General features: G+C 53.0%; 53 non-coding genes across 53 annotated transcripts; 26 read left to right on the forward strand and 27 right to left on the reverse strand.

Moving 5' to 3' along the window:
• Positions 1-36: 36 nt before the first annotated feature.
• Trnat-cgu (transfer RNA threonine (anticodon CGU)) lies at positions 37-108 on the reverse strand. Its single transcript has one exon. It is a non-coding gene; the product is annotated as a tRNA-Thr (tRNA).
• An 814-nt stretch (positions 109-922) lies between these two features.
• Positions 923-1,014, forward strand: Trnai-uau (transfer RNA isoleucine (anticodon UAU)). Its single transcript is given in 2 exon segments — positions 923-960; positions 979-1,014. It is a non-coding gene; the product is annotated as a tRNA-Ile (tRNA).
• Positions 1,015-1,436: 422 nt separating this feature from the next.
• Positions 1,437-1,508, reverse strand: Trnam-cau (transfer RNA methionine (anticodon CAU)). Its single transcript has one exon. It is a non-coding gene; the product is annotated as a tRNA-Met (tRNA).
• Positions 1,509-1,809: 301 nt separating this feature from the next.
• On the reverse strand, positions 1,810-1,882 carry Trnar-acg (transfer RNA arginine (anticodon ACG)). Its single transcript has one exon. It is a non-coding gene; the product is annotated as a tRNA-Arg (tRNA).
• A 442-nt stretch (positions 1,883-2,324) lies between these two features.
• On the forward strand, positions 2,325-2,416 carry Trnai-uau (transfer RNA isoleucine (anticodon UAU)). The gene is given in 2 exon segments: positions 2,325-2,362; positions 2,381-2,416. It is a non-coding gene; the product is annotated as a tRNA-Ile (tRNA).
• Positions 2,417-2,527: 111 nt separating this feature from the next.
• On the forward strand, positions 2,528-2,599 carry Trnad-guc (transfer RNA aspartic acid (anticodon GUC)). The gene has a single exon. It is a non-coding gene; the product is annotated as a tRNA-Asp (tRNA).
• A 239-nt stretch (positions 2,600-2,838) lies between these two features.
• On the reverse strand, positions 2,839-2,910 carry Trnam-cau (transfer RNA methionine (anticodon CAU)). Its single transcript has one exon. It is a non-coding gene; the product is annotated as a tRNA-Met (tRNA).
• A 301-nt stretch (positions 2,911-3,211) lies between these two features.
• Positions 3,212-3,284, reverse strand: Trnar-acg (transfer RNA arginine (anticodon ACG)). Its single transcript has one exon. It is a non-coding gene; the product is annotated as a tRNA-Arg (tRNA).
• A 442-nt stretch (positions 3,285-3,726) lies between these two features.
• Positions 3,727-3,818, forward strand: Trnai-uau (transfer RNA isoleucine (anticodon UAU)). The gene is given in 2 exon segments: positions 3,727-3,764; positions 3,783-3,818. It is a non-coding gene; the product is annotated as a tRNA-Ile (tRNA).
• A 111-nt stretch (positions 3,819-3,929) lies between these two features.
• On the forward strand, positions 3,930-4,001 carry Trnad-guc (transfer RNA aspartic acid (anticodon GUC)). The gene has a single exon. It is a non-coding gene; the product is annotated as a tRNA-Asp (tRNA).
• Positions 4,002-4,240: 239 nt separating this feature from the next.
• Positions 4,241-4,312, reverse strand: Trnam-cau (transfer RNA methionine (anticodon CAU)). Its single transcript has one exon. It is a non-coding gene; the product is annotated as a tRNA-Met (tRNA).
• A 301-nt stretch (positions 4,313-4,613) lies between these two features.
• Positions 4,614-4,686, reverse strand: Trnar-acg (transfer RNA arginine (anticodon ACG)). Its single transcript has one exon. It is a non-coding gene; the product is annotated as a tRNA-Arg (tRNA).
• A 440-nt stretch (positions 4,687-5,126) lies between these two features.
• Positions 5,127-5,218, forward strand: Trnai-uau (transfer RNA isoleucine (anticodon UAU)). Its single transcript is given in 2 exon segments — positions 5,127-5,164; positions 5,183-5,218. It is a non-coding gene; the product is annotated as a tRNA-Ile (tRNA).
• A 111-nt stretch (positions 5,219-5,329) lies between these two features.
• Trnad-guc (transfer RNA aspartic acid (anticodon GUC)) lies at positions 5,330-5,401 on the forward strand. The gene has a single exon. It is a non-coding gene; the product is annotated as a tRNA-Asp (tRNA).
• Positions 5,402-5,640: 239 nt separating this feature from the next.
• Trnat-cgu (transfer RNA threonine (anticodon CGU)) lies at positions 5,641-5,712 on the reverse strand. Its single transcript has one exon. It is a non-coding gene; the product is annotated as a tRNA-Thr (tRNA).
• Positions 5,713-6,013: 301 nt separating this feature from the next.
• On the reverse strand, positions 6,014-6,086 carry Trnar-acg (transfer RNA arginine (anticodon ACG)). The gene has a single exon. It is a non-coding gene; the product is annotated as a tRNA-Arg (tRNA).
• Positions 6,087-6,526: 440 nt separating this feature from the next.
• Trnai-uau (transfer RNA isoleucine (anticodon UAU)) lies at positions 6,527-6,618 on the forward strand. The gene is given in 2 exon segments: positions 6,527-6,564; positions 6,583-6,618. It is a non-coding gene; the product is annotated as a tRNA-Ile (tRNA).
• Positions 6,619-6,729: 111 nt separating this feature from the next.
• Positions 6,730-6,801, forward strand: Trnad-guc (transfer RNA aspartic acid (anticodon GUC)). Its single transcript has one exon. It is a non-coding gene; the product is annotated as a tRNA-Asp (tRNA).
• A 239-nt stretch (positions 6,802-7,040) lies between these two features.
• Trnat-cgu (transfer RNA threonine (anticodon CGU)) lies at positions 7,041-7,112 on the reverse strand. The gene has a single exon. It is a non-coding gene; the product is annotated as a tRNA-Thr (tRNA).
• A 301-nt stretch (positions 7,113-7,413) lies between these two features.
• Trnar-acg (transfer RNA arginine (anticodon ACG)) lies at positions 7,414-7,486 on the reverse strand. The gene has a single exon. It is a non-coding gene; the product is annotated as a tRNA-Arg (tRNA).
• A 440-nt stretch (positions 7,487-7,926) lies between these two features.
• Positions 7,927-8,018, forward strand: Trnai-uau (transfer RNA isoleucine (anticodon UAU)). The gene is given in 2 exon segments: positions 7,927-7,964; positions 7,983-8,018. It is a non-coding gene; the product is annotated as a tRNA-Ile (tRNA).
• A 422-nt stretch (positions 8,019-8,440) lies between these two features.
• Trnam-cau (transfer RNA methionine (anticodon CAU)) lies at positions 8,441-8,512 on the reverse strand. The gene has a single exon. It is a non-coding gene; the product is annotated as a tRNA-Met (tRNA).
• A 301-nt stretch (positions 8,513-8,813) lies between these two features.
• Positions 8,814-8,886, reverse strand: Trnar-acg (transfer RNA arginine (anticodon ACG)). Its single transcript has one exon. It is a non-coding gene; the product is annotated as a tRNA-Arg (tRNA).
• Positions 8,887-9,328: 442 nt separating this feature from the next.
• On the forward strand, positions 9,329-9,420 carry Trnai-uau (transfer RNA isoleucine (anticodon UAU)). Its single transcript is given in 2 exon segments — positions 9,329-9,366; positions 9,385-9,420. It is a non-coding gene; the product is annotated as a tRNA-Ile (tRNA).
• Positions 9,421-9,531: 111 nt separating this feature from the next.
• Positions 9,532-9,603, forward strand: Trnad-guc (transfer RNA aspartic acid (anticodon GUC)). Its single transcript has one exon. It is a non-coding gene; the product is annotated as a tRNA-Asp (tRNA).
• Positions 9,604-9,842: 239 nt separating this feature from the next.
• Positions 9,843-9,914, reverse strand: Trnam-cau (transfer RNA methionine (anticodon CAU)). Its single transcript has one exon. It is a non-coding gene; the product is annotated as a tRNA-Met (tRNA).
• A 301-nt stretch (positions 9,915-10,215) lies between these two features.
• On the reverse strand, positions 10,216-10,288 carry Trnar-acg (transfer RNA arginine (anticodon ACG)). Its single transcript has one exon. It is a non-coding gene; the product is annotated as a tRNA-Arg (tRNA).
• A 440-nt stretch (positions 10,289-10,728) lies between these two features.
• Positions 10,729-10,820, forward strand: Trnai-uau (transfer RNA isoleucine (anticodon UAU)). The gene is given in 2 exon segments: positions 10,729-10,766; positions 10,785-10,820. It is a non-coding gene; the product is annotated as a tRNA-Ile (tRNA).
• A 111-nt stretch (positions 10,821-10,931) lies between these two features.
• Positions 10,932-11,003, forward strand: Trnad-guc (transfer RNA aspartic acid (anticodon GUC)). The gene has a single exon. It is a non-coding gene; the product is annotated as a tRNA-Asp (tRNA).
• Positions 11,004-11,242: 239 nt separating this feature from the next.
• On the reverse strand, positions 11,243-11,314 carry Trnam-cau (transfer RNA methionine (anticodon CAU)). The gene has a single exon. It is a non-coding gene; the product is annotated as a tRNA-Met (tRNA).
• Positions 11,315-11,615: 301 nt separating this feature from the next.
• Trnar-acg (transfer RNA arginine (anticodon ACG)) lies at positions 11,616-11,688 on the reverse strand. Its single transcript has one exon. It is a non-coding gene; the product is annotated as a tRNA-Arg (tRNA).
• A 442-nt stretch (positions 11,689-12,130) lies between these two features.
• Trnai-uau (transfer RNA isoleucine (anticodon UAU)) lies at positions 12,131-12,222 on the forward strand. The gene is given in 2 exon segments: positions 12,131-12,168; positions 12,187-12,222. It is a non-coding gene; the product is annotated as a tRNA-Ile (tRNA).
• Positions 12,223-12,333: 111 nt separating this feature from the next.
• On the forward strand, positions 12,334-12,405 carry Trnad-guc (transfer RNA aspartic acid (anticodon GUC)). The gene has a single exon. It is a non-coding gene; the product is annotated as a tRNA-Asp (tRNA).
• Positions 12,406-12,644: 239 nt separating this feature from the next.
• Trnam-cau (transfer RNA methionine (anticodon CAU)) lies at positions 12,645-12,716 on the reverse strand. The gene has a single exon. It is a non-coding gene; the product is annotated as a tRNA-Met (tRNA).
• Positions 12,717-13,017: 301 nt separating this feature from the next.
• Trnar-acg (transfer RNA arginine (anticodon ACG)) lies at positions 13,018-13,090 on the reverse strand. Its single transcript has one exon. It is a non-coding gene; the product is annotated as a tRNA-Arg (tRNA).
• Positions 13,091-13,532: 442 nt separating this feature from the next.
• On the forward strand, positions 13,533-13,624 carry Trnai-uau (transfer RNA isoleucine (anticodon UAU)). Its single transcript is given in 2 exon segments — positions 13,533-13,570; positions 13,589-13,624. It is a non-coding gene; the product is annotated as a tRNA-Ile (tRNA).
• Positions 13,625-13,735: 111 nt separating this feature from the next.
• Positions 13,736-13,807, forward strand: Trnad-guc (transfer RNA aspartic acid (anticodon GUC)). The gene has a single exon. It is a non-coding gene; the product is annotated as a tRNA-Asp (tRNA).
• A 239-nt stretch (positions 13,808-14,046) lies between these two features.
• Positions 14,047-14,118, reverse strand: Trnam-cau (transfer RNA methionine (anticodon CAU)). The gene has a single exon. It is a non-coding gene; the product is annotated as a tRNA-Met (tRNA).
• A 301-nt stretch (positions 14,119-14,419) lies between these two features.
• Trnar-acg (transfer RNA arginine (anticodon ACG)) lies at positions 14,420-14,492 on the reverse strand. Its single transcript has one exon. It is a non-coding gene; the product is annotated as a tRNA-Arg (tRNA).
• Positions 14,493-14,932: 440 nt separating this feature from the next.
• Trnai-uau (transfer RNA isoleucine (anticodon UAU)) lies at positions 14,933-15,024 on the forward strand. The gene is given in 2 exon segments: positions 14,933-14,970; positions 14,989-15,024. It is a non-coding gene; the product is annotated as a tRNA-Ile (tRNA).
• A 111-nt stretch (positions 15,025-15,135) lies between these two features.
• On the forward strand, positions 15,136-15,207 carry Trnad-guc (transfer RNA aspartic acid (anticodon GUC)). The gene has a single exon. It is a non-coding gene; the product is annotated as a tRNA-Asp (tRNA).
• Positions 15,208-15,446: 239 nt separating this feature from the next.
• On the reverse strand, positions 15,447-15,518 carry Trnam-cau (transfer RNA methionine (anticodon CAU)). The gene has a single exon. It is a non-coding gene; the product is annotated as a tRNA-Met (tRNA).
• Positions 15,519-15,819: 301 nt separating this feature from the next.
• Trnar-acg (transfer RNA arginine (anticodon ACG)) lies at positions 15,820-15,892 on the reverse strand. The gene has a single exon. It is a non-coding gene; the product is annotated as a tRNA-Arg (tRNA).
• A 440-nt stretch (positions 15,893-16,332) lies between these two features.
• On the forward strand, positions 16,333-16,424 carry Trnai-uau (transfer RNA isoleucine (anticodon UAU)). The gene is given in 2 exon segments: positions 16,333-16,370; positions 16,389-16,424. It is a non-coding gene; the product is annotated as a tRNA-Ile (tRNA).
• A 111-nt stretch (positions 16,425-16,535) lies between these two features.
• Positions 16,536-16,607, forward strand: Trnad-guc (transfer RNA aspartic acid (anticodon GUC)). The gene has a single exon. It is a non-coding gene; the product is annotated as a tRNA-Asp (tRNA).
• A 239-nt stretch (positions 16,608-16,846) lies between these two features.
• Positions 16,847-16,918, reverse strand: Trnam-cau (transfer RNA methionine (anticodon CAU)). The gene has a single exon. It is a non-coding gene; the product is annotated as a tRNA-Met (tRNA).
• A 301-nt stretch (positions 16,919-17,219) lies between these two features.
• Trnar-acg (transfer RNA arginine (anticodon ACG)) lies at positions 17,220-17,292 on the reverse strand. Its single transcript has one exon. It is a non-coding gene; the product is annotated as a tRNA-Arg (tRNA).
• A 442-nt stretch (positions 17,293-17,734) lies between these two features.
• On the forward strand, positions 17,735-17,826 carry Trnai-uau (transfer RNA isoleucine (anticodon UAU)). The gene is given in 2 exon segments: positions 17,735-17,772; positions 17,791-17,826. It is a non-coding gene; the product is annotated as a tRNA-Ile (tRNA).
• Positions 17,827-17,937: 111 nt separating this feature from the next.
• Positions 17,938-18,009, forward strand: Trnad-guc (transfer RNA aspartic acid (anticodon GUC)). The gene has a single exon. It is a non-coding gene; the product is annotated as a tRNA-Asp (tRNA).
• Positions 18,010-18,248: 239 nt separating this feature from the next.
• Trnam-cau (transfer RNA methionine (anticodon CAU)) lies at positions 18,249-18,320 on the reverse strand. Its single transcript has one exon. It is a non-coding gene; the product is annotated as a tRNA-Met (tRNA).
• A 301-nt stretch (positions 18,321-18,621) lies between these two features.
• Trnar-acg (transfer RNA arginine (anticodon ACG)) lies at positions 18,622-18,694 on the reverse strand. Its single transcript has one exon. It is a non-coding gene; the product is annotated as a tRNA-Arg (tRNA).
• A 440-nt stretch (positions 18,695-19,134) lies between these two features.
• Positions 19,135-19,226, forward strand: Trnai-uau (transfer RNA isoleucine (anticodon UAU)). Its single transcript is given in 2 exon segments — positions 19,135-19,172; positions 19,191-19,226. It is a non-coding gene; the product is annotated as a tRNA-Ile (tRNA).
• Positions 19,227-19,337: 111 nt separating this feature from the next.
• Trnad-guc (transfer RNA aspartic acid (anticodon GUC)) lies at positions 19,338-19,409 on the forward strand. Its single transcript has one exon. It is a non-coding gene; the product is annotated as a tRNA-Asp (tRNA).
• The last annotated feature ends 207 nt before the right edge of the window (positions 19,410-19,616 follow it).

Here is a 19,616-nt window from a genome sequence, read left to right on the forward strand (position 1 = left end):
GATCGAGCTCGAAGCACCCAAGAAAAAGAATAATTTTAGCAGAGCGTGGTTTCGATCCACGGACCTCTGGGTTACGGGCCCAGCACGCTTCCACTGCGCCACTCTGCTGCGTGGAGGCGTGCGCCCTCTTCGGTGCGTGACATGGGACGCTTGGAAAAGCGTTGTCTGCGTCGCGTACCGTTTCATAAACTGTGCAACATCTCTCAGCTTAATAAACTGTGCAACATCTCTCAGCTTGACTTGTCTCGACTTTGCTCGACTGACGCTACGCTGACGCTTGCAAGAAGCGATATTTACCACGATCGTCTCGAGATGCAGCTGCGAGATGCTCAGGATTGACATTGCACTCCACGCAGGTGGCAACATTCGAATGCACTGCCTAGCTACGCGCCCGCAACTAACAAAATGCCGACCCTGCCAGGATACGAACCTGTAATCTTCTGATCCGTAGTCAGACGCGTTATCCGTTGCGCCACTGGGCCACAGTTCGCGTTTCGTAATATGAGGCGGGTACATGTCGCAGAGCAACGTGTTCTCCGTGGCTGTGCAACTGCGTGTCGTCCACTGACAACGGCGGCGCGGCCATTCTGGTCTTCCGCACTCTGCAGGGAGCTGCCAAGGAAGGCATCTCTCCTCCAGCTGCTCGGCCACGGTGCGCCTGCATAGCTTAGAGCTTGCCACACATCTGCCCTCGCTGTTGGACAGGTAGCAGAAGGCAAGGCGCGCGTTTTTCTGCAATTTTTCGGTGATGACAAGCGGTTGATATGCTTTCAAGTGTAGCATATGAAACAAAAATCGTACGAAGGATCCGTAGCCAGGTGCTAAAGTCGCAGTATGGCCGCAGGTGACGGTCGTATGACGGGTCTGTTGCCAACAGGATGGCAGCAAAGCGAATACCGCTAACTGAAAGCACCCTGCTGTAGCCCCAGTGGCGCAATTGGTTAGCGCACGGTACTTATAAGGTAGTAGCCGTGAGCAATGCCGGGGTTGTGAGTTCGAGCCTCACCTGGGGCATACTTTTACTTCGTAGCAGCTGACTCTGAAAGCATCGGGACGCTAGATTTGAGATGTATCACCTGCTTGAGAAACATAAGTGTGCGTGCATTATAAGTACCGATTGCGTATTCCTCGGTAGTATAGTGGTTAGTATCCCCGCCTGTCACGCTGGAGACCGGGGTTCTATTCCCCGCCGGGGAGGTGCGATTTTTATATCGCGAAAGTTGCACGTGTGGCCCGAAAGGACATTAACGTTGTGATCGAGAAATGTAGTTGCTGCAGAATCGTAAGAAACTCTGCGTCTTAGCAAGTGTTTCTCGTATTCTTCACACGACGACATCGTCGTCGTTTCAGAACGTACAGGGTTTGCTGTTGACGCTGAATCAGCGCACACCAGGCTTAATGATCGAGCTCGAAGCACCCAAGAAAAAGAATAATTTTAGCAGAGCGTGGTTTCGATCCACGGACCTCTGGGTTATGGGCCCAGCACGCTTCCACTGCGCCACTCTGCTGCGTGGAGGCGTGCGCCCTCTTCGGTGCGTGACATGGGACGCTTGGAAAAGCGTTGTCTGCGTCGCGTACCGTTTCATAAACTGTGCAACATCTCTCAGCTTAATAAACTGTGCAACATCTCTCAGCTTGACTTGTCTCGACTTTGCTCGACTGACGCTACGCTGACGCTTGCAAGAAGCGATATTTACCACGATCGTCTCGAGATGCAGCTGCGAGATGCTCAGGATTGACATTGCACTCCACGCAGGTGGCAACATTCGAATGCACTGCCTAGCTACGCGCCCGCAACTAACAAAATGCCGACCCTGCCAGGATACGAACCTGGAATCTTCTGATCCGTAGTCAGACGCGTTATCCGTTGCGCCACAGGGCCACAGTTCGCGTTTCGTAATATGAGGCGGGTACATGTCGCAGAGCAACGTGTTCTCCGTGGCTCTGCAACTGCGTGTCGTCCACTGACAACGGCGGCGCGGCCATTCTGGTCTTCCCCACTCTGCAGGGAGCTGCCAAGGAAGGCATCTCTCCTCCAGCTGCTCGGCCACGGTGCGCCTGCATAGCTTAGAGCTTGCCACACATCTGCCCTCGCTGTTGGACAGGTAGCAGAAGGCAAGGCGCGCGTTTTTCTGCAATTTTTCGGTGATGACAAGCGGTTGATATGCTTTCAAGTGTAGCATATGAAACAAAAATCGTACGAAGGATCCGTAGCCAGGTGCTAAAGTCGCAGAATGGCCGCAGGTGACGGTCGTATGACGGGTCTGTAGCCACAACAGGATGGCAGCAAAGCGAATACCGCTAACTGAAAGCACCCTCCTGTAGCCCCAGTGGCGCAATTGGTTAGCGCACGGTACTTATAAGGCAGTAGCCGTGAGCAATGCCGGGGTTGTGAGTTCGAGCCTCACCTGGGGCATACTTTTACTTCGTAGCAGCTGACTCTGAATGCATCGGGACGCTAGATTTGAGATATATCACTTGCTTGAGAAACATAAGTGTGCGTGCATTATAAGTACCGATTGCGTATTCCTCGGTAGTATAGTGGTTAGTATCCCCGCCTGTCACGCGGGAGACCGGGGTTCGATTCCCCGCCGGGGAGGTGCGATTTTTATATCGCGAAAGTTGCACGTGTGGCCCGAAAGGACATTAACGTTGTGATCGAGAAATGTAGTTGCTGCAGAATCGTAAGAAACTCTGCGTCTTAGCAAGTGTTTCTCGTATTCTTCACACGACGACATCGTCGTCGTTTCAGAACGTACAGGGTTTGCTGTTGACGCTGAATCAGCGCACACCAGGCTTAATGATCGAGCTCGAAGCACCCAAGAAAAAGAATAATTTTAGCAGAGCGTGGTTTCGATCCACGGACCTCTGGGTTATGGGCCCAGCACGCTTCCACTGCGCCACTCTGCTGCGTGGAGGCGTGCGCCCTCTTCGGTGCGTGACATGGGACGCTTGGAAAAGCGTTGTCTGCGTCGCGTACCGTTTCATAAACTGTGCAACATCTCTCAGCTTAATAAACTGTGCAACATCTCTCAGCTTGACTTGTCTCGACTTTGCTCGACTGACGCTACGCTGACGCTTGCAAGAAGCGATATTTACCACGATCGTCTCGAGATGCAGCTGCGAGATGCTCAGGATTGACATTGCACTCCACGCAGGTGGCAACATTCGAATGCACTGCCTAGCTACGCGCCCGCAACTAACAAAATGCCGACCCTGCCAGGATACGAACCTGGAATCTTCTGATCCGTAGTCAGACGCGTTATCCGTTGCGCCACAGGGCCACAGTTCGCGTTTCGTAATATGAGGCGGGTACATGTCGCAGAGCAACGTGTTCTCCGTGGCTCTGCAACTGCGTGTCGTCCACTGACAACGGCGGCGCGGCCATTCTGGTCTTCCCCACTCTGCAGGGAGCTGCCAAGGAAGGCATCTCTCCTCCAGCTGCTCGGCCACGGTGCGCCTGCATAGCTTAGAGCTTGCCACACATCTGCCCTCGCTGTTGGACAGGTAGCAGAAGGCAAGGCGCGCGTTTTTCTGCAATTTTTCGGTGATGACAAGCGGTTGATATGCTTTCAAGTGTAGCATATGAAACAAAAATCGTACGAAGGATCCGTAGCCAGGTGCTAAAGTCGCAGTATGGCCACAGGTGACGGTCGTATGACGGGTCTGTAGCCACAACAGGATGGCAGCAAAGCGAATACCGCTAACTGAAAGCACCCTCCTGTAGCCCCAGTGGCGCAATTGGTTAGCGCACGGTACTTATAAGGCAGTAGCCGTGAGCAATGCCGGGGTTGTGAGTTCGAGCCTCACCTGGGGCATACTTTTACTTCGTAGCAGCTGACTCTGAATGCATCGGGACGCTAGATTTGAGATATATCACTTGCTTGAGAAACATAAGTGTGCGTGCATTATAAGTACCGATTGCGTATTCCTCGGTAGTATAGTGGTTAGTATCCCCGCCTGTCACGCGGGAGACCGGGGTTCGATTCCCCGCCGGGGAGGTGCGATTTTTATATCGCGAAAGTTGCACGTGTGGCCCGAAAGGACATTAACGTTGTGATCGAGAAATGTAGTTGCTGCAGAATCGTAAGAAACTCTGCGTCTTAGCAAGTGTTTCTCGTATTCTTCACACGACGACATCGTCGTCGTTTCAGAACGTACAGGGTTTGCTGTTGACGCTGAATCAGCGCACACCAGGCTTAATGATCGAGCTCGAAGCACCCAAGAAAAAGAATAATTTTAGCAGAGCGTGGTTTCGATCCACGGACCTCTGGGTTATGGGCCCAGCACGCTTCCACTGCGCCACTCTGCTGCGTGGAGGCGTGCGCCCTCTTCGGTGCGTGACATGGGACGCTTGGAAAAGCGTTGTCTGCGTCGCGTACCGTTTCATAAACTGTGCAACATCTCTCAGCTTAATAAACTGTGCAACATCTCTCAGCTTGACTTGTCTCGACTTTGCTCGACTGACGCTACGCTGACGCTTGCAAGAAGCGATATTTACCACGATCGTCTCGAGATGCAGCTGCGAGATGCTCAGGATTGACATTGCACTCCACGCAGGTGGCAACATTCGAATGCACTGCCTAGCTACGCGCCCGCAACTAACAAAATGCCGACCCTGCCAGGATACGAACCTGGAATCTTCTGATCCGTAGTCAGACGCGTTATCCGTTGCGCCACAGGGCCACAGTTCGCGTTTCGTAATATGAGGCGGGTACATGTCGCAGAGCAACGTGTTCTCCGTGGCTCTGCAACTGCGTGTCGTCCACTGACAACGGCGGCGCGGCCATTCTGGTCTTCCGCACTCTGCAGGGAGCTGCCAAGGAAGGAACCTCTCCTCCAGCTGCTCGGCCACGGTGCTCCTGCATAGCTTAGAGCTTGCCACACATCTGCCCTCGCTGTTGGACAGGTAGCAGAAGGCAAGGCGCGCGTTTTTCTGCAATTTTTCGGTGATGACAAGCGGTTGATATGCTTTCAAGTGTAGCATATGAAACAAAAATCGTACGAAGGATCCGTAGCCAGGTGCTAAAGTCGCAGTATGGCCGCAGGTGACGGTCGTATGACGGGTCTGTAGCCAACAGGATGGCAGCAAAGCGAATACCGCTAACTGAAAGCACCCTGCTGTAGCCCCAGTGGCGCAATTGGTTAGCGCACGGTACTTATAAGGTAGTAGCCGTGAGCAATGCCGGGGTTGTGAGTTCGAGCCTCACCTGGGGCATACTTTTACTTCGTAGCAGCTGACTCTGAAAGCATCGGGACGCTAGATTTGAGATGTATCACCTGCTTGAGAAACATAAGTGTGCGTGCATTATAAGTACCGATTGCGTATTCCTCGGTAGTATAGTGGTTAGTATCCCCGCCTGTCACGCGGGAGACCGGGGTTCTATTCCCCGCCGGGGAGGTGCGATTTTTATATCGCGAAAGTTGCACGTGTGGCCCGAAAGGACATTAACGTTGTGATCGAGAAATGTAGTTGCTGCAGAATCGTAAGAAACTCTGCGTCTTAGCAAGTGTTTCTCGTATTCTTCACACGACGACATCGTCGTCGTTTCAGAACGTACAGGGTTTGCTGTTGACGCTGAATCAGCGCACACCAGGCTTAATGATCGAGCTCGAAGCACCCAAGAAAAAGAATAATTTTAGCAGAGCGTGGTTTCGATCCACGGACCTCTGGGTTACGGGCCCAGCACGCTTCCACTGCGCCACTCTGCTGCGTGGAGGCGTGCGCCCTCTTCGGTGCGTGACATGGGACGCTTGGAAAAGCGTTGTCTGCGTCGCGTACCGTTTCATAAACTGTGCAACATCTCTCAGCTTAATAAACTGTGCAACATCTCTCAGCTTGACTTGTCTCGACTTTGCTCGACTGACGCTACGCTGACGCTTGCAAGAAGCGATACTTACCACGATCGTCTCGAGATGCAGCTGCGAGATGCTCAGGATTGACATTGCACTCCACGCAGGTGGCAACATTCGAATGCACTGCCTAGCTACGCGCCCGCAACTAACAAAATGCCGACCCTGCCAGGATACGAACCTGGAATCTTCTGATCCGTAGTCAGACGCGTTATCCGTTGCGCCACAGGGCCACAGTTCGCGTTTCGTAATATGAGGCGGGTACATGTCGCAGAGCAACGTGTTCTCCGTGGCTCTGCAACTGCGTGTCGTCCACTGACAACGGCGGCGCGGCCATTCTGGTCTTCCGCACTCTGCAGGGAGCTGCCAAGGAAGGAACCTCTCCTCCAGCTGCTCGGCCACGGTGCTCCTGCATAGCTTAGAGCTTGCCACACATCTGCCCTCGCTGTTGGACAGGTAGCAGAAGGCAAGGCGCGCGTTTTTCTGCAATTTTTCGGTGATGACAAGCGGTTGATATGCTTTCAAGTGTAGCATATGAAACAAAAATCGTACGAAGGATCCGTAGCCAGGTGCTAAAGTCGCAGTATGGCCGCAGGTGACGGTCGTATGACGGGTCTGTAGCCAACAGGATGGCAGCAAAGCGAATACCGCTAACTGAAAGCACCCTGCTGTAGCCCCAGTGGCGCAATTGGTTAGCGCACGGTACTTATAAGGTAGTAGCCGTGAGCAATGCCGGGGTTGTGAGTTCGAGCCTCACCTGGGGCATACTTTTACTTCGTAGCAGCTGACTCTGAAAGCATCGGGACGCTAGATTTGAGATGTATCACCTGCTTGAGAAACATAAGTGTGCGTGCATTATAAGTACCGATTGCGTATTCCTCGGTAGTATAGTGGTTAGTATCCCCGCCTGTCACGCGGGAGACCGGGGTTCTATTCCCCGCCGGGGAGGTGCGATTTTTATATCGCGAAAGTTGCACGTGTGGCCCGAAAGGACATTAACGTTGTGATCGAGAAATGTAGTTGCTGCAGAATCGTAAGAAACTCTGCGTCTTAGCAAGTGTTTCTCGTATTCTTCACACGACGACATCGTCGTCGTTTCAGAACGTACAGGGTTTGCTGTTGACGCTGAATCAGCGCACACCAGGCTTAATGATCGAGCTCGAAGCACCCAAGAAAAAGAATAATTTTAGCAGAGCGTGGTTTCGATCCACGGACCTCTGGGTTACGGGCCCAGCACGCTTCCACTGCGCCACTCTGCTGCGTGGAGGCGTGCGCCCTCTTCGGTGCGTGACATGGGACGCTTGGAAAAGCGTTGTCTGCGTCGCGTACCGTTTCATAAACTGTGCAACATCTCTCAGCTTAATAAACTGTGCAACATCTCTCAGCTTGACTTGTCTCGACTTTGCTCGACTGACGCTACGCTGACGCTTGCAAGAAGCGATATTTACCACGATCGTCTCGAGATGCAGCTGCGAGATGCTCAGGATTGACATTGCACTCCACGCAGGTGGCAACATTCGAATGCACTGCCTAGCTACGCGCCCGCAACTAACAAAATGCCGACCCTGCCAGGATACGAACCTGTAATCTTCTGATCCGTAGTCAGACGCGTTATCCGTTGCGCCACAGGGCCACAGTTCGCGTTTCGTAATATGAGGCGGGTACATGTCGCAGAGCAACGTGTTCTCCGTGGCTGTGCAACTGCGTGTCGTCCACTGACAACGGCGGCGCGGCCATTCTGGTCTTCCGCACTCTGCAGGGAGCTGCCAAGGAAGGCATCTCTCCTCCAGCTGCTCGGCCACGGTGCGCCTGCATAGCTTAGAGCTTGCCACACATCTGCCCTCGCTGTTGGACAGGTAGCAGAAGGCAAGGCGCGCGTTTTTCTGCAATTTTTCGGTGATGACAAGCGGTTGATATGCTTTCAAGTGTAGCATATGAAACAAAAATCGTACGAAGGATCCGTAGCCAGGTGCTAAAGTCGCAGTATGGCCGCAGGTGACGGTCGTATGACGGGTCTGTTGCCAACAGGATGGCAGCAAAGCGAATACCGCTAACTGAAAGCACCCTGCTGTAGCCCCAGTGGCGCAATTGGTTAGCGCACGGTACTTATAAGGTAGTAGCCGTGAGCAATGCCGGGGTTGTGAGTTCGAGCCTCACCTGGGGCATACTTTTACTTCGTAGCAGCTGACTCTGAAAGCATCGGGACGCTAGATTTGAGATGTATCACCTGCTTGAGAAACATAAGTGTGCGTGCATTATAAGTACCGATTGCGTATTCCTCGGTAGTATAGTGGTTAGTATCCCCGCCTGTCACGCTGGAGACCGGGGTTCTATTCCCCGCCGGGGAGGTGCGATTTTTATATCGCGAAAGTTGCACGTGTGGCCCGAAAGGACATTAACGTTGTGATCGAGAAATGTAGTTGCTGCAGAATCGTAAGAAACTCTGCGTCTTAGCAAGTGTTTCTCGTATTCTTCACACGACGACATCGTCGTCGTTTCAGAACGTACAGGGTTTGCTGTTGACGCTGAATCAGCGCACACCAGGCTTAATGATCGAGCTCGAAGCACCCAAGAAAAAGAATAATTTTAGCAGAGCGTGGTTTCGATCCACGGACCTCTGGGTTATGGGCCCAGCACGCTTCCACTGCGCCACTCTGCTGCGTGGAGGCGTGCGCCCTCTTCGGTGCGTGACATGGGACGCTTGGAAAAGCGTTGTCTGCGTCGCGTACCGTTTCATAAACTGTGCAACATCTCTCAGCTTAATAAACTGTGCAACATCTCTCAGCTTGACTTGTCTCGACTTTGCTCGACTGACGCTACGCTGACGCTTGCAAGAAGCGATATTTACCACGATCGTCTCGAGATGCAGCTGCGAGATGCTCAGGATTGACATTGCACTCCACGCAGGTGGCAACATTCGAATGCACTGCCTAGCTACGCGCCCGCAACTAACAAAATGCCGACCCTGCCAGGATACGAACCTGGAATCTTCTGATCCGTAGTCAGACGCGTTATCCGTTGCGCCACAGGGCCACAGTTCGCGTTTCGTAATATGAGGCGGGTACATGTCGCAGAGCAACGTGTTCTCCGTGGCTCTGCAACTGCGTGTCGTCCACTGACAACGGCGGCGCGGCCATTCTGGTCTTCCCCACTCTGCAGGGAGCTGCCAAGGAAGGCATCTCTCCTCCAGCTGCTCGGCCACGGTGCGCCTGCATAGCTTAGAGCTTGCCACACATCTGCCCTCGCTGTTGGACAGGTAGCAGAAGGCAAGGCGCGCGTTTTTCTGCAATTTTTCGGTGATGACAAGCGGTTGATATGCTTTCAAGTGTAGCATATGAAACAAAAATCGTACGAAGGATCCGTAGCCAGGTGCTAAAGTCGCAGTATGGCCACAGGTGACGGTCGTATGACGGGTCTGTAGCCACAACAGGATGGCAGCAAAGCGAATACCGCTAACTGAAAGCACCCTCCTGTAGCCCCAGTGGCGCAATTGGTTAGCGCACGGTACTTATAAGGCAGTAGCCGTGAGCAATGCCGGGGTTGTGAGTTCGAGCCTCACCTGGGGCATACTTTTACTTCGTAGCAGCTGACTCTGAATGCATCGGGACGCTAGATTTGAGATATATCACTTGCTTGAGAAACATAAGTGTGCGTGCATTATAAGTACCGATTGCGTATTCCTCGGTAGTATAGTGGTTAGTATCCCCGCCTGTCACGCGGGAGACCGGGGTTCGATTCCCCGCCGGGGAGGTGCGATTTTTATATCGCGAAAGTTGCACGTGTGGCCCGAAAGGACATTAACGTTGTGATCGAGAAATGTAGTTGCTGCAGAATCGTAAGAAACTCTGCGTCTTAGCAAGTGTTTCTCGTATTCTTCACACGACGACATCGTCGTCGTTTCAGAACGTACAGGGTTTGCTGTTGACGCTGAATCAGCGCACACCAGGCTTAATGATCGAGCTCGAAGCACCCAAGAAAAAGAATAATTTTAGCAGAGCGTGGTTTCGATCCACGGACCTCTGGGTTATGGGCCCAGCACGCTTCCACTGCGCCACTCTGCTGCGTGGAGGCGTGCGCCCTCTTCGGTGCGTGACATGGGACGCTTGGAAAAGCGTTGTCTGCGTCGCGTACCGTTTCATAAACTGTGCAACATCTCTCAGCTTAATAAACTGTGCAACATCTCTCAGCTTGACTTGTCTCGACTTTGCTCGACTGACGCTACGCTGACGCTTGCAAGAAGCGATATTTACCACGATCGTCTCGAGATGCAGCTGCGAGATGCTCAGGATTGACATTGCACTCCACGCAGGTGGCAACATTCGAATGCACTGCCTAGCTACGCGCCCGCAACTAACAAAATGCCGACCCTGCCAGGATACGAACCTGGAATCTTCTGATCCGTAGTCAGACGCGTTATCCGTTGCGCCACAGGGCCACAGTTCGCGTTTCGTAATATGAGGCGGGTACATGTCGCAGAGCAACGTGTTCTCCGTGGCTCTGCAACTGCGTGTCGTCCACTGACAACGGCGGCGCGGCCATTCTGGTCTTCCGCACTCTGCAGGGAGCTGCCAAGGAAGGCATCTCTCCTCCAGCTGCTCGGCCACGGTGCTCCTGCATAGCTTAGAGCTTGCCACACATCTGCCCTCGCTGTTGGACAGGTAGCAGAAGGCAAGGCGCGCGTTTTTCTGCAATTTTTCGGTGATGACAAGCGGTTGATATGCTTTCAAGTGTAGCATATGAAACAAAAATCGTACGAAGGATCCGTAGCCAGGTGCTAAAGTCGCAGTATGGCCGCAGGTGACGGTCGTATGACGGGTCTGTAGCCAACAGGATGGCAGCAAAGCGAATACCGCTAACTGAAAGCACCCTGCTGTAGCCCCAGTGGCGCAATTGGTTAGCGCACGGTACTTATAAGGTAGTAGCCGTGAGCAATGCCGGGGTTGTGAGTTCGAGCCTCACCTGGGGCATACTTTTACTTCGTAGCAGCTGACTCTGAAAGCATCGGGACGCTAGATTTGAGATGTATCACCTGCTTGAGAAACATAAGTGTGCGTGCATTATAAGTACCGATTGCGTATTCCTCGGTAGTATAGTGGTTAGTATCCCCGCCTGTCACGCGGGAGACCGGGGTTCTATTCCCCGCCGGGGAGGTGCGATTTTTATATCGCGAAAGTTGCACGTGTGGCCCGAAAGGACATTAACGTTGTGATCGAGAAATGTAGTTGCTGCAGAATCGTAAGAAACTCTGCGTCTTAGCAAGTGTTTCTCGTATTCTTCACACGACGACATCGTCGTCGTTTCAGAACGTACAGGGTTTGCTGTTGACGCTGAATCAGCGCACACCAGGCTTAATGATCGAGCTCGAAGCACCCAAGAAAAAGAATAATTTTAGCAGAGCGTGGTTTCGATCCACGGACCTCTGGGTTATGGGCCCAGCACGCTTCCACTGCGCCACTCTGCTGCGTGGAGGCGTGCGCCCTCTTCGGTGCGTGACATGGGACGCTTGGAAAAGCGTTGTCTGCGTCGCGTACCGTTTCATAAACTGTGCAACATCTCTCAGCTTAATAAACTGTGCAACATCTCTCAGCTTGACTTGTCTCGCCTTTGCTCGACTGACGCTACGCTGACGCTTGCAAGAAGCGATATTTACCACGATCGTCTCGAGATGCAGCTGCGAGATGCTCAGGATTGACATTGCACTCCACGCAGGTGGCAACATTCGAATGCACTGCCTAGCTACGCGCCCGCAACTAACAAAATGCCGACCCTGCCAGGATACGAACCTGGAATCTTCTGATCCGTAGTCAGACGCGTTATCCGTTGCGCCACAGGGCCACAGTTCGCGTTTCGTAATATGAGGCGGGTACATGTCGCAGAGCAACGTGTTCTCCGTGGCTCTGCAACTGCGTGTCGTCCACTGACAACGGCGGCGCGGCCATTCTGGTCTTCCCCACTCTGCAGGGAGCTGCCAAGGAAGGCATCTCTCCTCCAGCTGCTCGGCCACGGTGCGCCTGCATAGCTTAGAGCTTGCCACACATCTGCCCTCGCTGTTGGACAGGTAGCAGAAGGCAAGGCGCGCGTTTTTCTGCAATTTTTCGGTGATGACAAGCGGTTGATATGCTTTCAAGTGTAGCATATGAAACAAAAATCGTACGAAGGATCCGTAGCCAGGTGCTAAAGTCGCAGTATGGCCGCAGGTGACGGTCGTATGACGGGTCTGTAGCCACAACAGGATGGCAGCAAAGCGAATACCGCTAACTGAAAGCACCCTCCTGTAGCCCCAGTGGCGCAATTGGTTAGCGCACGGTACTTATAAGGCAGTAGCCGTGAGCAATGCCGGGGTTGTGAGTTCGAGCCTCACCTGGGGCATACTTTTACTTCGTAGCAGCTGACTCTGAATGCATCGGGACGCTAGATTTGAGATATATCACTTGCTTGAGAAACATAAGTGTGCGTGCATTATAAGTACCGATTGCGTATTCCTCGGTAGTATAGTGGCTAGTATCCCCGCCTGTCACGCGGGAGACCGGGGTTCGATTCCCCGCCGGGGAGGTGCGATTTTTATATCGCGAAAGTTGCACGTGTGGCCCGAAAGGACATTAACGTTGTGATCGAGAAATGTAGTTGCTGCAGAATCGTAAGAAACTCTGCGTCTTAGCAAGTGTTTCTCGTATTCTTCACACGACGACATCGTCGTCGTTTCAGAACGTACAGGGTTTGCTGTTGACGCTGAATCAGCGCACACCAGGCTTAATGATCGAGCTCGAAGCACCCAAGAAAAAGAATAATTTTAGCAGAGCGTGGTTTCGATCCACGGACCTCTGGGTTATGGGCCCAGCACGCTTCCACTGCGCCACTCTGCTGCGTGGAGGCGTGCGCCCTCTTCGGTGCGTGACATGGGACGCTTGGAAAAGCGTTGTCTGCGTCGCGTACCGTTTCATAAACTGTGCAACATCTCTCAGCTTAATAAACTGTGCAACATCTCTCAGCTTGACTTGTCTCGACTTTGCTCGACTGACGCTACGCTGACGCTTGCAAGAAGCGATATTTACCACGATCGTCTCGAGATGCAGCTGCGAGATGCTCAGGATTGACATTGCACTCCACGCAGGTGGCAACATTCGAATGCACTGCCTAGCTACGCGCCCGCAACTAACAAAATGCCGACCCTGCCAGGATACGAACCTGGAATCTTCTGATCCGTAGTCAGACGCGTTATCCGTTGCGCCACAGGGCCACAGTTCGCGTTTCGTAATATGAGGCGGGTACATGTCGCAGAGCAACGTGTTCTCCGTGGCTCTGCAACTGCGTGTCGTCCACTGACAACGGCGGCGCGGCCATTCTGGTCTTCCCCACTCTGCAGGGAGCTGCCAAGGAAGGCATCTCTCCTCCAGCTGCTCGGCCACGGTGCGCCTGCATAGCTTAGAGCTTGCCACACATCTGCCCTCGCTGTTGGACAGGTAGCAGAAGGCAAGGCGCGCGTTTTTCTGCAATTTTTCGGTGATGACAAGCGGTTGATATGCTTTCAAGTGTAGCATATGAAACAAAAATCGTACGAAGGATCCGTAGCCAGGTGCTAAAGTCGCAGTATGGCCGCAGGTGACGGTCGTATGACGGGTCTGTAGCCACAACAGGATGGCAGCAAAGCGAATACCGCTAACTGAAAGCACCCTCCTGTAGCCCCAGTGGCGCAATTGGTTAGCGCACGGTACTTATAAGGCAGTAGCCGTGAGCAATGCCGGGGTTGTGAGTTCGAGCCTCACCTGGGGCATACTTTTACTTCGTAGCAGCTGACTCTGAATGCATCGGGACGCTAGATTTGAGATATATCACTTGCTTGAGAAACATAAGTGTGCGTGCATTATAAGTACCGATTGCGTATTCCTCGGTAGTATAGTGGTTAGTATCCCCGCCTGTCACGCGGGAGACCGGGGTTCGATTCCCCGCCGGGGAGGTGCGATTTTTATATCGCGAAAGTTGCACGTGTGGCCCGAAAGGACATTAACGTTGTGATCGAGAAATGTAGTTGCTGCAGAATCGTAAGAAACTCTGCGTCTTAGCAAGTGTTTCTCGTATTCTTCACACGACGACATCGTCGTCGTTTCAGAACGTACAGGGTTTGCTGTTGACGCTGAATCAGCGCACACCAGGCTTAATGATCGAGCTCGAAGCACCCAAGAAAAAGAATAATTTTAGCAGAGCGTGGTTTCGATCCACGGACCTCTGGGTTATGGGCCCAGCACGCTTCCACTGCGCCACTCTGCTGCGTGGAGGCGTGCGCCCTCTTCGGTGCGTGACATGGGACGCTTGGAAAAGCGTTGTCTGCGTCGCGTACCGTTTCATAAACTGTGCAACATCTCTCAGCTTAATAAACTGTGCAACATCTCTCAGCTTGACTTGTCTCGACTTTGCTCGACTGACGCTACGCTGACGCTTGCAAGAAGCGATATTTACCACGATCGTCTCGAGATGCAGCTGCGAGATGCTCAGGATTGACATTGCACTCCACGCAGGTGGCAACATTCGAATGCACTGCCTAGCTACGCGCCCGCAACTAACAAAATGCCGACCCTGCCAGGATACGAACCTGGAATCTTCTGATCCGTAGTCAGACGCGTTATCCGTTGCGCCACAGGGCCACAGTTCGCGTTTCGTAATATGAGGCGGGTACATGTCGCAGAGCAACGTGTTCTCCGTGGCTCTGCAACTGCGTGTCGTCCACTGACAACGGCGGCGCGGCCATTCTGGTCTTCCCCACTCTGCAGGGAGCTGCCAAGGAAGGCATCTCTCCTCCAGCTGCTCGGCCACGGTGCTCCTGCATAGCTTAGAGCTTGCCACACATCTGCCCTCGCTGTTGGACAGGTAGCAGAAGGCAAGGCGCGCGTTTTTCTGCAATTTTTCGGTGATGACAAGCGGTTGATATGCTTTCAAGTGTAGCATATGAAACAAAAATCGTACGAAGGATCCGTAGCCAGGTGCTAAAGTCGCAGTATGGCCGCAGGTGACGGTCGTATGACGGGTCTGTAGCCAACAGGATGGCAGCAAAGCGAATACCGCTAACTGAAAGCACCCTGCTGTAGCCCCAGTGGCGCAATTGGTTAGCGCACGGTACTTATAAGGTAGTAGCCGTGAGCAATGCCGGGGTTGTGAGTTCGAGCCTCACCTGGGGCATACTTTTACTTCGTAGCAGCTGACTCTGAAAGCATCGGGACGCTAGATTTGAGATGTATCACCTGCTTGAGAAACATAAGTGTGCGTGCATTATAAGTACCGATTGCGTATTCCTCGGTAGTATAGTGGTTAGTATCCCCGCCTGTCACGCGGGAGACCGGGGTTCGATTCCCCGCCGGGGAGGTGCGATTTTTATATCGCGAAAGTTGCACGTGTGGCCCGAAAGGACATTAACGTTGTGATCGAGAAATGTAGTTGCTGCAGAATCGTAAGAAACTCTGCGTCTTAGCAAGTGTTTCTCGTATTCTTCACACGACGACATCGTCGTCGTTTCAGAACGTACAGGGTTTGCTGTTGACGCTGAATCAGCGCACACCAGGCTTAATGATCGAGCTCGAAGCACCCAAGAAAAAGAATAATTTTAGCAGAGCGTGGTTTCGATCCACGGACCTCTGGGTTATGGGCCCAGCACGCTTCCACTGCGCCACTCTGCTGCGTGGAGGCGTGCGCCCTCTTCGGTGCGTGACATGGGACGCTTGGAAAAGCGTTGTCTGCGTCGCGTACCGTTTCATAAACTGTGCAACATCTCTCAGCTTAATAAACTGTGCAACATCTCTCAGCTTGACTTGTCTCGACTTTGCTCGACTGACGCTACGCTGACGCTTGCAAGAAGCGATATTTACCACGATCGTCTCGAGATGCAGCTGCGAGATGCTCAGGATTGACATTGCACTCCACGCAGGTGGCAACATTCGAATGCACTGCCTAGCTACGCGCCCGCAACTAACAAAATGCCGACCCTGCCAGGATACGAACCTGGAATCTTCTGATCCGTAGTCAGACGCGTTATCCGTTGCGCCACAGGGCCACAGTTCGCGTTTCGTAATATGAGGCGGGTACATGTCGCAGAGCAACGTGTTCTCCGTGGCTCTGCAACTGCGTGTCGTCCACTGACAACGGCGGCGCGGCCATTCTGGTCTTCCGCACTCTGCAGGGAGCTGCCAAGGAAGGCATCTCTCCTCCAGCTGCTCGGCCACGGTGCGCCTGCATAGCTTAGAGCTTGCCACACATCTGCCCTCGCTGTTGGACAGGTAGCAGAAGGCAAGGCGCGCGTTTTTCTGCAATTTTTCGGTGATGACAAGCGGTTGATATGCTTTCAAGTGTAGCATATGAAACAAAAATCGTACGAAGGATCCGTAGCCAGGTGCTAAAGTCGCAGTATGGCCGCAGGTGACGGTCGTATGACGGGTCTGTAGCCAACAGGATGGCAGCAAAGCGAATACCGCTAACTGAAAGCACCCTGCTGTAGCCCCAGTGGCGCAATTGGTTAGCGCACGGTACTTATAAGGTAGTAGCCGTGAGCAATGCCGGGGTTGTGAGTTCGAGCCTCACCTGGGGCATACTTTTACTTCGTAGCAGCTGACTCTGAAAGCATCGGGACGCTAGATTTGAGATGTATCACCTGCTTGAGAAACATAAGTGTGCGTGCATTATAAGTACCGATTGCGTATTCGTCGGTAGTATAGTGGTTAGTATCCCCGCCTGTCACGCGGGAGACCGGGGTTCGATTCCCCGCCGGGGAGGTGCGATTTTTATATCGCGAAAGTTGCACGTGTGGCCCGAAAGGACATTAACGTTGTGATCGAGAAATGTAGTTGCTGCAGAATCGTAAGAAACTCTGCGTCTTAGCAAGTGTTTCTCGTATTCTTCACACGACGACATCGTCGTCGTTTCAGAACGTACAGGGTTTGCTGTTGACGCTGAATCAGCGCACACCAGGCTTAATGATCGAGCTCGAAGCACCCAAGAAAAAGAATAATTTTAGCAGAGCGTGGTTTCGATCCACGGACCTCTGGGTTATGGGCCCAGCACGCTTCCACTGCGCCACTCTGCTGCGTGGAGGCGTGCGCCCTCTTCGGTGCGTGACATGGGACGCTTGGAAAAGCGTTGTCTGCGTCGCGTACCGTTTCATAAACTGTGCAACATCTCTCAGCTTAATAAACTGTGCAACATCTCTCAGCTTGACTTGTCTCGACTTTGCTCGACTGACGCTACGCTGACGCTTGCAAGAAGCGATATTTACCACGATCGTCTCGAGATGCAGCTGCGAGATGCTCAGGATTGACATTGCACTCCACGCAGGTGGCAACATTCGAATGCACTGCCTAGCTACGCGCCCGCAACTAACAAAATGCCGACCCTGCCAGGATACGAACCTGGAATCTTCTGATCCGTAGTCAGACGCGTTATCCGTTGCGCCACAGGGCCACAGTTCGCGTTTCGTAATATGAGGCGGGTACATGTCGCAGAGCAACGTGTTCTCCGTGGCTCTGCAACTGCGTGTCGTCCACTGACAACGGCGGCGCGGCCATTCTGGTCTTCCCCACTCTGCAGGGAGCTGCCAAGGAAGGCATCTCTCCCCCAGCTGCTCGGCCACGGTGCGCCTGCATAGCTTAGAGCTTGCCACACATCTGCCCTCGCTGTTGGACAGGTAGCAGAAGGCAAGGCGCGCGTTTTTCTGCAATTTTTCGGTGATGACAAGCGGTTGATATGCTTTCAAGTGTAGCATATGAAACAAAAATCGTACGAAGGATCCGTAGCCAGGTGCTAAAGTCGCAGTATGGCCGCAGGTGACGGTCGTATGACGGGTCTGTAGCCACAACAGGATGGCAGCAAAGCGAATACCGCTAACTGAAAGCACCCTCCTGTAGCCCCAGTGGCGCAATTGGTTAGCGCACGGTACTTATAAGGCAGTAGCCGTGAGCAATGCCGGGGTTGTGAGTTCGAGCCTCACCTGGGGCATACTTTTACTTCGTAGCAGCTGACTCTGAATGCATCGGGACGCTAGATTTGAGATATATCACTTGCTTGAGAAACATAAGTGTGCGTGCATTATAAGTACCGATTGCGTATTCCTCGGTAGTATAGTGGTTAGTATCCCCGCCTGTCACGCGGGAGACCGGGGTTCGATTCCCCGCCGGGGAGGTGCGATTTTTATATCGCGAAAGTTGCACGTGTGGCCCGAAAGGACATTAACGTTGTGATCGAGAAATGTAGTTGCTGCAGAATCGTAAGAAACTCTGCGTCTTAGCAAGTGTTTCTCGTATTCTTCACACGACGACATCGTCGTCGTTTCAGAACGTACAGGGTTTGCTGTTGACGCTGAATCAGCGCACACCAGGCTTAATGATCGAGCTCGAAGCACCCAAGAAAAAGAATAATTTTAGCAGAGCGTGGTTTCGATCCACGGACCTCTGGGTTATGGGCCCAGCACGCTTCCACTGCGCCACTCTGCTGCGTGGAGGCGTGCGCCCTCTTCGGTGCGTGACATGGGACGCTTGGAAAAGCGTTGTCTGCGTCGCGTACCGTTTAATAAACTGTGCAACATCTCTCAGCTTAATAAACTGTGCAACATCTCTCAGCTTGACTTGTCTCGACTTTGCTCGACTGACGCTACGCTGACGCTTGCAAGAAGCGATATTTACCACGATCGTCTCGAGATGCAGCTGCGAGATGCTCAGGATTGACATTGCACTCCACGCAGGTGGCAACATTCGAATGCACTGCCTAGCTACGCGCCCGCAACTAACAAAATGCCGACCCTGCCAGGATACGAACCTGGAATCTTCTGATCCGTAGTCAGACGCGTTATCCGTTGCGCCACAGGGCCACAGTTCGCGTTTCGTAATATGAGGCGGGTACATGTCGCAGAGCAACGTGTTCTCCGTGGCTCTGCAACTGCGTGTCGTCCACTGACAACGGCGGCGCGGCCATTCTGGTCTTCCGCACTCTGCAGGGAGCTGCCAAGGAAGGCATCTCTCCTCCAGCTGCTCGGCCACGGTGCGCCTGCATAGCTTAGAGCTTGCCACACATCTGCCCTCGCTGTTGGACAGGTAGCAGAAGGCAAGGCGCGCGTTTTTCTGCAATTTTTCGGTGATGACAAGCGGTTGATATGCTTGCAAGTGTAGCATATGAAACAAAAATCGTACGAAGGATCCGTAGCCAGGTGCTAAAGTCGCAGTATGGCCGCAGGTGACGGTCGTATGACGGGTCTGTAGCCAACAGGATGGCAGCAAAGCGAATACCGCTAACTGAAAGCACCCTGCTGTAGCCCCAGTGGCGCAATTGGTTAGCGCACGGTACTTATAAGGTAGTAGCCGTGAGCAATGCCGGGGTTGTGAGTTCGAGCCTCACCTGGGGCATACTTTTACTTCGTAGCAGCTGACTCTGAAAGCATCGGGACGCTAGATTTGAGATGTATCACCTGCTTGAGAAACATAAGTGTGCGTGCATTATAAGTACCGATTGCGTATTCCTCGGTAGTATAGTGGTTAGTATCCCCGCCTGTCACGCGGGAGACCGGGGTTCGATTCCCCGCCGGGGAGGTGCGATTTTTATATCGCGAAAGTTGCACGTGTGGCCCGAAAGGACATTAACGTTGTGATCGAGAAATGTAGTTGCTGCAGAATCGTAAGAAACTCTGCGTCTTAGCAAGTGTTTCTCGTATTCTTCACACGACGACATCGTCGTCGTTTCAGAACGTACAGGGTTTGCTGTTGACGCTGAATCAGCGCACACCAGGCTTAATGATC

Source organism: Schistocerca cancellata, chromosome 9 (assembly GCF_023864275.1).
Source record: "Schistocerca cancellata isolate TAMUIC-IGC-003103 chromosome 9, iqSchCanc2.1, whole genome shotgun sequence".
In the NCBI taxonomy this organism is placed as follows: domain Eukaryota; kingdom Metazoa; phylum Arthropoda; class Insecta; order Orthoptera; family Acrididae; genus Schistocerca; species Schistocerca cancellata.